The sequence below is a fragment of the Muntiacus reevesi genome, chromosome 6 (assembly GCF_963930625.1).
Source record: "Muntiacus reevesi chromosome 6, mMunRee1.1, whole genome shotgun sequence".
Lineage (NCBI taxonomy): Eukaryota > Metazoa > Chordata > Mammalia > Artiodactyla > Cervidae > Muntiacus > Muntiacus reevesi.
Genome location: NC_089254.1, coordinates 52881447 through 52894748, shown reverse-complemented (window position 1 = coordinate 52894748; position 13302 = coordinate 52881447).

Genomic DNA, 13302 nt, shown 5'->3' with positions numbered 1-13302 from the left:
CTCCAGGCAAGAACACTGGAGTGGGGTGCCATTTCCTTCTCCAATGCATGAAAGTGAAGTGAAAGGGAAGTTGCTCAGTCGTGTCCGACTCTTAGCGACCCCATGGACTGCAGCCTACTAGGCTCCTCCATCCTTGGGATTTTCCAGGCAAGAGTACTGGAGTGGGGTGCCATTGCCTTCTCCGGACAAAATGCCTAGCTTGTACTTAATCTTTCTCATTTCTTTACAGTCTTAATAATCCCCAGGGCTGCTATATATACGCGGTTCACCCCGGCCCTCTCCACACACTTGTGTATATATGTATAAATATAATACCTCTTTTAGAGAAGACAAAAGCAGTGCTGATCACACTCATTTTGCGGGTGTGCCCATGGAGCACTTAGCTCATTTACTTAGTTATCAGTTTCATGTGAACTTTATGATTAATGCATCAGTTCACTTTGGAATTCAAGGCTTCTATATAAATTAGCTAATTGTATTGACCAAATGAATTAATAATCACAGTCACCATCCTAATTAATCAACAGCAGCAGAAGCAGTAGCAGAAACTATTTCCAGCTCTCTACTGTTTTATAATTGACAAAGTGCTCTCACAGATTTATCTCATTTGATAAATGAACCTGCAGTGAGTGCAGCATGCCTTCAACCAGCTCTTTATGTAAACAAAATGATACATCCATGGTTTTCTCACAACCATAGAGCTCAACTCTGTTCCAAAGCCTATTTGAGTAAAAAGCTTCACTTCAGTTCAGTCGCTCAGTCATGTCCGACTCTTTGCGACCCCATGAATGGCAGCACGCCAAGCTTCCCTGTCCATCACCAACTCCCGGAGTTTACTCAAACTCATGTCCATCGAGTCGGTGATGCCATCCAGTCATTTCATCCTTTGTCGTCCCCTTCTCCTCCTGCCCCCAACCCCTCCCAGCATCAGGGTCTTTTCCAATGAGTCAACTCTTTGCATCAAGTGGCCAAAGTATTGGAGTTTCAGCTTCAATATCAGTCCTTCCAATGAACACCCAGGACTGATCTCCTTCAGGATGGACTGGTTGGATCTCCTTGCAGTCCAAGGGACTCTCAAGAGCCTTCTCCAACACCACAGTGCAAAAGCATCAGTCCTTCAGCAATCAGCTTTATTTATAGTCCACCTCTCACATCCATACATGACTACTGGAAAAAGCATAGCTTTGACTAGATGGACCTTTGCTGGCAAAAGAATTTCTCTGCTTTTTAATATGCTGTCTAGGTTGGTCATAGCTTTTCTTCCAAGGAACAAGTGTCTTTTAATTTCATGGCTGCAGTCACCATCTGCAGTGATTTTTGAGCCCAAAATAATAAAGTCTGCCACTGTTTCCACTATGACTCCATCTATTTGCCATGAAGTGATGGGGCCAGATGCCATGATATTAGTTTTCTGAATGTTGAGTTTTAGCCAACTTCTTCTTACGTGGACCAAATAACAATCACAACATGAGTACCATGATTTAATTAATATGAGAAACACGATGAGAGCAGTTTAACATCCAGAACTACAGTAGCCTGCCTGCTGAGCACTGGACTGTTCACAGAGAGGTACACCCAGCTCCAGTGCTGCTGAAGAAGAAATGGAATGATTCCTATGATGCTTGAAAATGTTAAATGTGCTTAGCACTCTTTCCTCTTGTGATTAATTTATGGCTGATTATCATTTAAAAACAGTTTGTGGCATGATGTTTTCTCACAATTTTGCTGTTGTTCAGTCACTAAGTCATGTTAGACTCTTGGTGACCCCATGGCTTACAGCACGCCAGTCTCCTCTGTCCTCCACCATCTCCCAGAATTTGCTCAAATTCATGTTTATTGAGTTGGTGATATCTGTATAACCACTTCCTCCTCTGTCACCCCCTTCTCCTTTTGCCTTCAGTCTTTCCCAGCATCAGGGTCCTTTGCTCTGAGTTGGCTCTTCACATCAGGTGACTAAAGTATTGGAGCTTCAGCTTTAGCATCAGTCCTTCCAGTAAATATTCATGGTTGATTTCCTTTAGGATGAACTGGTCTGACCTCCTTGCAGTCCCAAGGGTCTGTTGAGTCTTCTCCAGCACAATTCAAAAACATCAATTCTTTGGTACTCAGCCCTCTTTATGGTCCAACTCTCACCTCTCTAATGAGGGTTAATTGACATATACTAGCGTATATTTACAGTGTACACTTTGATGGGTTTTGACATACATGTGTTCTTGTGAAACCACTAGCACAACCAAGATAATGAACATAGCCATCACTCTGAAAATTTTCTCAGTGCCCCTTCGTAATTCCCTTCCCACGGCCCCCTCCCTAGAAAACCACAGGTCTGCTTTCTGTCACCACATAGTGGTTTGCTTTTTCTAGAGTTTTATATGAATAGAACAATACAACATGTGCACTTCTGGTCGTGTTCTTTCACTTAGCATAAATAATTTGTCCATGTTGTTACTGTGTATAAATAGTTCTTTTCTCTTTTATTGCTGAATTGTATTCCATTAGGCAGATGATCAATGATTTGGTTATCATTCTCCAGTTGATGGACTTTTGGTTTTTTCTAATTTGTGTTCTTAGAAATAAAGCTGCTATGAGCATTTATGTACAAGTCTTGGTATGCCTATAGTCTTTCAGTTATCTTAGGAGTAGGGTAGCTGGATCATATGATAAGTGTATGTTTAGCTTTTTAAGAGACTACCAAACTGTTTTCTAAAATGGAAATCAAGCAGATTGTTTCAAAACAAACATTTCTTCAACATAAATTTTAACTTGCGACTATTTGAAACAGTTGACTCCTGGTGTGCTGGTGTGTATTGTTCAAACTAATTAATACAATTAGTCTTAATTGAGTTGATATTTTAAAATTTTTGATTGACATGCTAAAGTTTGCTCCAATAGATTTTTTTTTCGATCTATTGAGAGCTAATATGCCGAATATCGTTTCATTATCCATTTGCAGCATCCATTTCATTGCATGGGCTGTCACACAAATATGTTAGTCACTTGCTCTGCTGCTTCTTCCCTTGTTTATTTTGAGGTTAACAGAAAGATTGTTACTAAAATATCCACATTAGGATTTGCATTCTATGGAAATTTTAGTTATAAATACAGATTAAATGAGACTGGAGATCTCAGAAAAAGATTCATTTCTGAAAATACACATCTCCTTAGAAACAAGAAGTGACCGAGTTTGACACACAAGCCATAGGACATGTAGAGAGTTGGGTGCAAATTTACAGATGCCTGTCCCCTTTCCTACTCTTTGGGGCTTTCTTCCATTTACATGAAAATGGATATTATCCCCATTCCATGCATGAAACCACCTTCCCACGTGGTTTAGTGGTAAAGAATCTGCCTGCAGTGCAGGAGATGCAGGGCACACGGGTTGGATCCCTGGGTGGGGAAGATCCCCTGAAGTAGGCAATGTCACTCCAGTATTCTTGCCTGGGAAATCCCATGGAGAGAGGAGCCTGGTGGGCCGCAGTCTGTGGGGTCGCAAAGAGTTGGACACAGCTGAGTACGAGCGTGATGCCTGGAACCGGCAACCCTGCCCCTTTACACATTGCTGGAGCCTTGGGGCCTGTGTTTCTCTTGTTTGAAGCTTCTGCTTTCTCTGAACTCTTGCTCTGTCTCCTGTGTCTTGCCTTCTGCAACTGGTTTCTTCCATCTGCCCCTCATCAACATAGATATGGAGCAGCTGACTTTTCTTCAATACAGACGCAGGGCTCCTTCTATTGCAGCTTTGGGGACACAGAGGACAGAGGAGGTGGAAATGTCAGTTGCTCAGTCGTGTCCAACTCTTTGCAACCCCATGGACTGTACCCTGCCAGGCTCCTCTGTCCATGGAATTTTCCAAGCAAGAATACTGGAGTGGGTTGCCATTCCCTTCTCCAGGGGATCTTCCTAACCCAGAGATTGAAACTTGCTCTCCTGCACTGTAGGCAGATTCTTTACTGTCTAAGCCACCAGAGATTGTTTCGCAGCACAGGAAACAATTGAATAAAAAATTGAACATTATGTTTTTTTTGTTTTTGGTTTTTTTTAACCATCTGCCTTAGACAATTTTTGCCTGACACCATGTTGCTCTCCTCCTCACTGTTTATCCAGACCTTCATCAGTCTTCCCTTCTCTCAACTATCTAGAACTTAATACCTAAAGGTTTTCAGAAATGCCTACATTTTCTTGGTAGGATTAGAGCAGTACCTTTCAGTATGCACATGGATCACCTGGAGATGGTGTTAAAGTACAGATTCTGATTCATGTGTCTGGAGAGGGGCCTGAAATGTTGCATTTCTAACAAGCTCCCAGGTGATGTTGGTTCTGCAAGTCTAAGGGCCATTCAATTAGGAACCACTGACCTGGAACATTCAACTCTGTCTCCATTTCTAAGCCTTTGTCTATCTCAATGGTTTTCAGCTTGGGTCAGTTACCGCCCGCGCCCCCCCCCCCCCCCAATTTTTGGTTGTCAGAACTGGGGGGGGAGTGCAACTTTAAAAATTATTTTGTGTCTCTTTTCCCTTCTTTGTAAATGTAGTGCTTAGAACAAAGGCTGTCATATGGTCAACATCCAATAAATGCCATGTTGTCATTAATTTTATTTACAACTGAGGCAAAGAGGTGGTAGGGATTTTTTGGTGAATTTGGGAAGAACTACGGAGAAGGAAATAGAGGGGAATGAAGAGAAAAGAATATTTGCTATATACCCTTATTGTTACAACAACTCTACTCAAGAATAATAGGACAAAATTCTATGCAATTAATAATTATGACTACCAATACAACAGCTTCAGACTTCTTGAGTCAGAATGAGAGACAGTCCCTTTGCTTTAGGAAGAAATTGAGTCAGGATCAGGAATAGTCCAAATAGCTAAAGGAGAAAAATGTGGGAAGGCTTTCATTCGACATTACTCAACATAGAATGTAGTGAGCACGGTGATAGGTGCCGGCAATGCAGTGATGAGTGAGATGACAGTGTCTTGTCCTCTGAAACTTATTTATTATTCAGTGGGAAAAACAGACAAGAGAGCAAGTAATTACAGTGTGTTAAGGACAGGGTGATTACGGAGCATGCGTTTTGTGTTCAGCCTAGGATTTACTATGTTTTTCTGAAAATGTTGAAGGAAAATGTTCTGAAATTTTTAACGGTAACAACTGTAAGGGAGAAAGTTGTTACTATTAAATACCCTATTCTTTTAAAATTCTCTATTTTTTAATTTTTGGTTGCATTGGGTCTTCTGGCTGTGTGTTGGCTTTCTCTAGTTGAAGTAGTTGGGGGCTGCTCTTCCTCGTGGTATGCGGGCTCCCCATCTCGGTGGCTTCTCTTGTTGCAGAGAACAGGCTCTAGGCATTCGGGCTTTAGTAGCTGTGGGTACAGTCTTAGTGCTCGGTGGCATATGGAATCTGCTCACACCAGGGATTGAACCCACATCCTCTGTGTTGGCAGGCAGATTTGTATCCCTTATTGCATCACCAGGAAAGTCCAAATACCCTTTTCTTAAGATTTCACATGGGCCATGCTCCTTTCCTGCAGAGTCCAGGTGGAGCATGTGACTTCCCCAGGGGTCCCCACCAAGCTCGTCCCCTCAGCATTCCTTCACTTCCCACCCTATGCCAAGGGACAGGTCGGGAAGGAGGCATCTGTGACAATTTCCTGTTACCATGAAAGGTGGTTTTCGTTAACTTTGTGAGGATCCTGTGAAAGTAATGGACTAGTTGTTCTCTGTTAATGAGATTCCAGAGAAGATGGAGAAGTGGCCTGAAGTTCTTGAAGAATTGTGGCCAACTAGCTTCACTGTTCACCTTGTCCTCTCGTTCCTTCACTCCTGAGTCAAGTCTTAGCGTCTCCTTTTTGCTCCAGGATACAGGTTGTGTATTTCTAGTACAAGAAAGACTTGCATCTGCACTCTAGCCCAGCTCCATGCCCTAGTCCTGAACAGGCTCACATATCACCATACTTGATCCATACCTGCCTCATTTCATTTAGAAAAGCCTTCACAGAACTGACTTAACACCATGCCCACAGATTTTCTCCCCTTGCTGATCAATGCTTTGGCCATATGAAGAGCTTTTTGTGTGTATGTTTGTGTCTTTTTAAGGAACCACTACTAATACCATATCTATTGCATTACTCAGTAAAGATCACTGTGATTATTTTCCCAGAATTTACTGCCAGACAAGTGATGGTCTCTGAAGAAAATAGTATAGATAGTTACAGCTGCAAAGCCACCTGCCTCAGCTGCAAGGAATTTCAGAGCTAAATTTAGTACTTAGGCAGAGGATGACATCATCCTCAATTACCTTTATTTCTATTAATTTAGACTCTGTCTTAATTTTATTTCCCTATGTATATGTGTACGTGCCTTTTCTATAAGAAGACTGGATTCTTTTTATGAAAGTAGGAAAGATAAATTCTGTATTTATTTTTAAAGTGATAATATATTTGATAATTTCTACCATTTTTCAAGTCATCCAGGCTCAAATTTTATCCTCCTCTCTTCCTCCCATCCCCTAAAGGTATGTCACATCAATTTCTTTTTTTTCTAGAAAATCTTTATAGTCATTTTTCCCCCTCCATCCCCATTGCTCCTGCTGAAGTCCAGGTTCTTACCATATCCCACTGGGTTATTACAACATCCTTCTATCCGACTTCTTGATCTTACGTGTACCTGTCCCCTGAATCTAGCCTCAATATCCACATTCAGTAAGTGCTAATTTCATCATGCTACTCATATGTTTAAAAACTTACAATGATTTTCCATTTTTTCGCTAAGTTTTACCTTTGCCAAGCCGTTTGGCCACATCTTGCTTGCTTGCCTCTTATTTCCTTTTAACTCCTGTTATACAAACTCTCTTCTTGTCTAGCTTGTTCCCTACCACCCTGTACCTATCTCCAAACCTTTCTCTCACCAAGGATGCTTTCCTCCCATCCTCCCCTTGTCAGCTGTTATGTCTTTTTTTTTTAAGTAGTATTATCTTAACAAGTGGCTTCAGAGTTTCTCTTAGGAGAATCATCTTTGTTTAGGAAACATAAAGCTAAACTTTGATAAGTTGCTTGGAGTGAAAGATGGGACATTGAAGGCTTAGGTGAGCAGCAGGTAAAGCAGAAAAGGAGTACCTGATGGCTCTGGACTAGAGATGAGCAGAACTAAGAATGGGAAAGAACAAAAGAGAGCAAAGGGGCAGGCTAAGCAGAAGGTGGAAGGTCTTAAGAACAGCAAAGTCCAGTATTGACTTGAAATTCTTTGCTGTGATGGAAATATCCTCCCGGTTTTCTCCAGACTTTGCTTTCACTTGCTTTCTGAGCACAGGCCTAGTAGGATGGTTTCCTGATAAAAATCACAGAAATGAACTGTTTCTCATTTGACCCAGTGCAGAACAGAAGATTGTTTTCTTCTGAACTAGACTTTAAGCTCCTCGATGGCAGAAATGACACATTAATTTCTTTGAGGTTCTTGACAAGGTGAAGCAGAGAGCTGAGAAATTACCTACCCAATTTACTAGTTACGATACTTGCCCTCAGGTAGATGTGATGAACGGTTCCCAGGGATATTTACAACTGGCAGAGTAGATAACGTACCCACCTGTTAGTTCAGTTCAGTTCAGTCGCTCAGTCGTGTCCGACTCTTTGCGACCTCATGAATCGCAGCACGCCAGGCCTCCTTGTCCATCACCAACCCCCAGAGTTTACTCAAACTCATGTGGAAAGTAAACTGTAAAGCATGTTTTTAGGAAGTGAGCTAGATTGTTCTCATTTACAGAAGAGGTGAGCAAACATTTTTTGTTAAGGGCCAGATGGTAAATATTTTTGTCTTTGTGAGTGATAATAATGTCTTTGTCACAAGAACTCAAATCTGTATTGTAATATGAAAGCAGCCATACACAGTAAGTAAGTAAATAAGCATGGCTGTATTTCAATAAAACTTTATTTATGGACACTGAAATCTGAATCTCATATATTTTCATGTCTCATAAAAGGTTATTATTCTTCTGATACTTTTCAACAGCTTCAAAAGGGCTTCCCTGGTGGCTCAGATAATAAAGAATCTGCCTGCAATGTAGGAGACCTGGGTTCAGCCCCTGGGTTGGGAATATCCCCTGGAGAAGGGAATAGCTACCTACTCCAGTATTCTGGTCTGGAAAATTCCATGGACAAAGGATCCTGGCGGGCTACAGTCCATGGGATCACAGAGTCAGACACAACTGAGTGACTTTCACTTTCACCAGCTTAAAAATGCAAAAACCATTCTTGTGGGCTGTATAAAAATAGGTGACAAGCCAGATTTGTCCCTGAGACCTTGGTGGGTAACCCCCAACTTAGGGAATCTATCTTGTTTGCTCACGTGTTTTATGAAGTAAGCTCTTATTTTAAAAAATCTACATTTTCAAAGCTCCTATTTTTAAAAATCATCAACACTCCACTCTGGGGATTCCATGCTTAATTTTGTTTGGAAAGTTTTCCTGCTTTAAAAAAAAAAAAAGAGATATGAGAACTCTTAATAATGACTTACACCATTATCAAATGGTTTTATTTCCCATAAGTCACTATTAGAACTGTGAACTGTGCATCAGAGCAAGAAAATATAAATGACTCAGACACGTGGGATGAGAGAGAACACACGTGGGGCATGATTACATAGGCATTTGTATATTTGATGGTCACATTTCATACACTGGGTTTTTTCCCCAAATCTCTAGAGCAGTTGGAGACTGTTTCAATTAACCATATGTCCATTTGTGTCTGCCGGTCTTGGAGAACTTAAAATGTATCTACATTAAATTTGTGCAACATCCCTGAGCTTGATAGTTAGTGACTTTAGGAATATTATGTAAGTTTTTAAGCCAAAATTCAAAAGAATATTTTGGCTTCAGACTGGAAATAATGCAAGATTGTAGTTTTCTTACAGAAATTCCTAAAGTTACAGTTTGACTTGCCTCAGGAAGAAATTCATAATTCAGAAATTCCTGTTAGCTTTTTGGAAACCTAGAGAAGCTTGAGTCTAACTCATAAACTATCAAACTTTTTTGTTGTTTTTTGTTTTGCATTTTCTCCCCCCAGGAGTCATTTAATTATAAAATCTCATTAATCGTTTTCATAAAATGATCACAATATACAGAAGAGATTATTGTAAACATTTTAAACAAATCATTCTAACACATGTTACTTTGATTATACCCTTGATTCACTAGTTAAGAGTACATTTTGCTCTAAATTTGTCCCAAAGCGCTAGAGAAAAAAATGAAAAAAGATGGAAAAGGATCATGGTACCAGAAAAGCAAATGTACTTCCATAAACCCATGGAAAAGAGGCATAGGTATGCTCATGTCAAATAAATGTGCATGTCCTAGGACCAAATATAACGGGAATCATAACCTGATTTCCGCCCCCACACCAGTGTATATCAATGTGATTTGCCTTCTTATTGCTGTATTGGATTATGTTTAGAGAAGGTAACAATTTCTTCCAGTTTTAATATTTTTCTTTTTTTCCTATTGTGAATAGCGTTTACTCTTTTTGTGTTAAAAATGTATGGAGTTCATATCACATTTAAAATAGCCAAACAGTAAAGAAAATTGAGGCAAGGAAAGAAAACCATTACATTGGCTTATTAGAATTGTCTTTCTTCTATATTTTTGTGGTCTCTGTACGTCCCTCACACTAGCACTGTGGCAAAACTATCAGAAAGATATACTTCATCTTCTAACAAGATGTATTCAGATCTAGGTATGTACACTTAAAGTGGGAGGGTAAATGTTAACTGGATAAATATTGATTCTCAAGCAATTAAAGCCAATGATAATTTAGTAAAGATGGGAATGTGTAAGGTTTCCAACTAGGAGCAAAGCTACCAGAAATCTCCACAGAAACAAAAGACAGGTTTGGCTCCTAACTGATGATGTTTAGTGTCAGTTCAATTTTGAAAATCCAGTCAAATTAACTTGTAAATAAGTAAAATAATAATTTGGTAGGTTGACTTTTCTAAACCAGTTTTCTATTCCTTAGTCATAATCTATGTATTAGAAAATAATACAGTGATTAGAAGTGAAAGGTTATGAATGATAATAAAGAAAGAAAGAGAGGGAGACAGAAAAGGAGTGAAAAAAAAGACAGAACTTGAGAAAAGGAAGAAAGTTTCTTAGCTAGGTTCCTGAGAAAGACTGGATGATTTTTCTCCCCCTACTGTCTAGTTTTCAAGATTACAGTTACCATAAAATTCACTCAGTTGAACAGTGAATTCAATTTTCAGTTTACAAGCTTGCCAAGCAGGTTACTAAACAGTGTGGGGGATTGTTTGTTTGTTTGTGTTTATGTTCTCAGACAATGCTAGAATTAATTTTAATTGTATATAGTTAGATTTGAGGGGTGTTAAGTGTTAAAACCACAAGTGCAATGCTATTGATAGTTTCTGCCTACTCCCACCATGATCCCTAAGTAGGATATTTGGGGAAAATAAATATGTTTCTAAAGTTTAATAATTATTTTAGAAAACTTCCCTGGTTAAATCTTAGTCAATCATAGTCAAAGATAGACATCACCAAATTATGGCTCATGGGTTAAACCTAGCCAACCATCTGCTTTTATAAGGTCCATGAGTTAAGATAGCTTTTATATTTTTAGATGGTTGAACAAAATTGAAAGAATATTAGCACAAATAGTTTTTACATGAAAATAATATGAAATTCCAATTTCAGTGTTCACAATAAAATATACTGGAACTTTGGTTTGAAAATCTATGTTCCAATGTCTATTCATCATTTGTTAATAGGCTGTCTGTGGCTGTTTTCATACTGCAATAGCAGTTGACTAGTTGAGACAGAGACCTTATGATCATAGAGCCTAAAATATTTACTTCTGGCTCTTTATAGGAAAAATTTTCCAATCTTTACTCCTGAAGAGTCATGTCTGCAATGTAATGTAATGTCTGTCATGCATGTAAGTTAAGGAAAAGATGAAGAGAAAAAAAAAAGTTCAGTTATTGAATGATACAACAAACGTAAATTGATCTTAGGCAAGTCAGTCTCTCTGGTCTATAGATGCCTGGCCAAGAGATTGGATATTAATGGAGGGAATTAGAGTGGAAGACTATAAGTATCATAGTGTTTAGATCTAGAGTTTATTTGTATAGAATGGGAAAGACTAGAGATCTCTTCAAGAACATTAGAGATACCAAGGGAACATTTCATGCAAAGATGGGCACAATAAAGGACAGAAATGGTATGGACCTAACAGAAGCAGAAAATATTAAGAAGAGGTAGCAAGAACACACAGAACTATACAAAAAAGATCTTCATAGACCCAGATAACCACGATGGTGTGATCACTCACCTAGAACCAGACATCCTGGAACACAAAGTCAAGTAGGCCTTAGGAAGCATCACTACGAAAAAAGCGAGTGGAGGTGATGGAATTCCAGTTGAACTATTTCAAATCCTAAAAGATGATGCTGTGAAAATGCAGAACTCAATATGCCAGCAAATTTGGAAAACTCAGCAGTGGTCACAGGACTGGAAAAGGTCAGTTTTCATTCCAGTCCCAAAGAAACGCAATGCGAAAGAGTGCTCAAACTAGCACACAATTGCACTCATCTCACATGCTGGCAAAGTAATGCTCAAAATTCTCCAAGCCAGGCTTCAACAGTATGTGAACCTTGAACTTCCAGATGTTCAAGCTGGATTTAGAAGAGGCAGAGGAACCAGAGATCAAATTGCCAACATCCACTGGATCATTGAAAAAGCAAGAGAGTTTCAGAAAAACATATACCTCTGCTTTACTGACTACGCCAAAGCCTTTAACTGTGTGGATCACAATAAACTGTGGAAAATTCTTAAGAGAAGGGAATACCAAGACCACCTGACCTGCCTCCTGAGAAATCTGAATGCAGGTCAAGAAGCAACAGTTAGAACTGGACATGGAACAACAGACTGGTTCCAAATTGGGGAAGGGGTACGTCAAGGCTGTATATTGTCACCCTGTTTATTAAACTTATATGCAGAGTACATTATGAGAAACGCTGGGCTGGAGGAAGCACAAGCTGGAATTAAGAGTGCCGGGAGAAATATCAATAACCTCAGAAATGCAGATGACACCACCCTTATGGCAGAAAGTGAAGAGGAACTAAAAAAGCCTCTTGATAAAAGTGAAAGAGGAGAGTGAAAAAGTTGGCTTAAAGCTCAACATTCAGAAAACTAAGATCATGGCATCTGGTCCCATCACTTCATGACAAATGATGGGGAAACAATGGAAACAGAGACTTTATTTTGGGGGGCTCCAAAATCATGCAGATGGTGACTGCAGCCATGAAATTAGAAGACGCTTGCTCCTTGGAAGAAAAGCTATGACCAACCTAGACAGCATATTAAAAAGCAGAGACATTCCTTTGCCAACAAAGGTCCATCTAGTCAAAGCTATAGTTTTTTCCAGCAGTCATGTATGGATGTGAGAGTTGAACTATAAAGAAAGCTGAGCACCGAAGAATTGATGCTTTTGCACTGTCATATTGGAGAAGACTCTTGAGAGTCCTTTGGACAGCAAGGAGATCCAACCAGTCCATGCTAAAGGAGATCAGTCCTGAATATTCATTGGAAGGACTGATGCTGAAGCTGAAACTCCAGTACTTTGGCCACCTGATGCGAAGAGTTGATTCATTGGAAAAGACCCTGATGCTAGGAAAGATTGAAGTCAGGAGGAGAAGGGGTTGAGAGGATGAGATGGTTGGATGGCATCATTGCCTCAATGGACATGGATTTGGGTGGACTCTGGCAGTTGGTGATGGACAGGAAGGCCTGATGTGCTGCAGTTCCTGGGGTCACAAAGAGTCAGACACAACTGAGCAACTGAACTGACCTGAAAGTTTATTTTGTATATATAATGGGATTGGCACTGGTTTCAGCCCCATCTGTGGGGTTTCACCCTTCTTCACTAGAACTTGGCTGGTTCATAAACAGCCGCAGTTATATAGATGAGGCTGCCTTATAGACAGTGATACAAATGTCAAGAATTAGGATATAGCTTCAATACACCCATCCACCAAGAACAACGAATAAGTTAATGTGGACACCCCTTGGAGAGTCTGGGAGGATGGGAAGGTGAAAGGGCCCATGTGTTTGGTGGGACAAGAGAAAGAAATGGAACTAAATTTGCATTTTTTAAAATAATGGGAAATAAATAGATGATGCTTAAAACAAACCCTCCCCCCAAATCAAGAAACAACAATACTAATATATTGTTGGATATAAGTTGATAATGACCAAAAGACATCTAGAAAAGATTAACATGGCTACCTCTCTGGAGGGGAAAATGGAGGACATGAC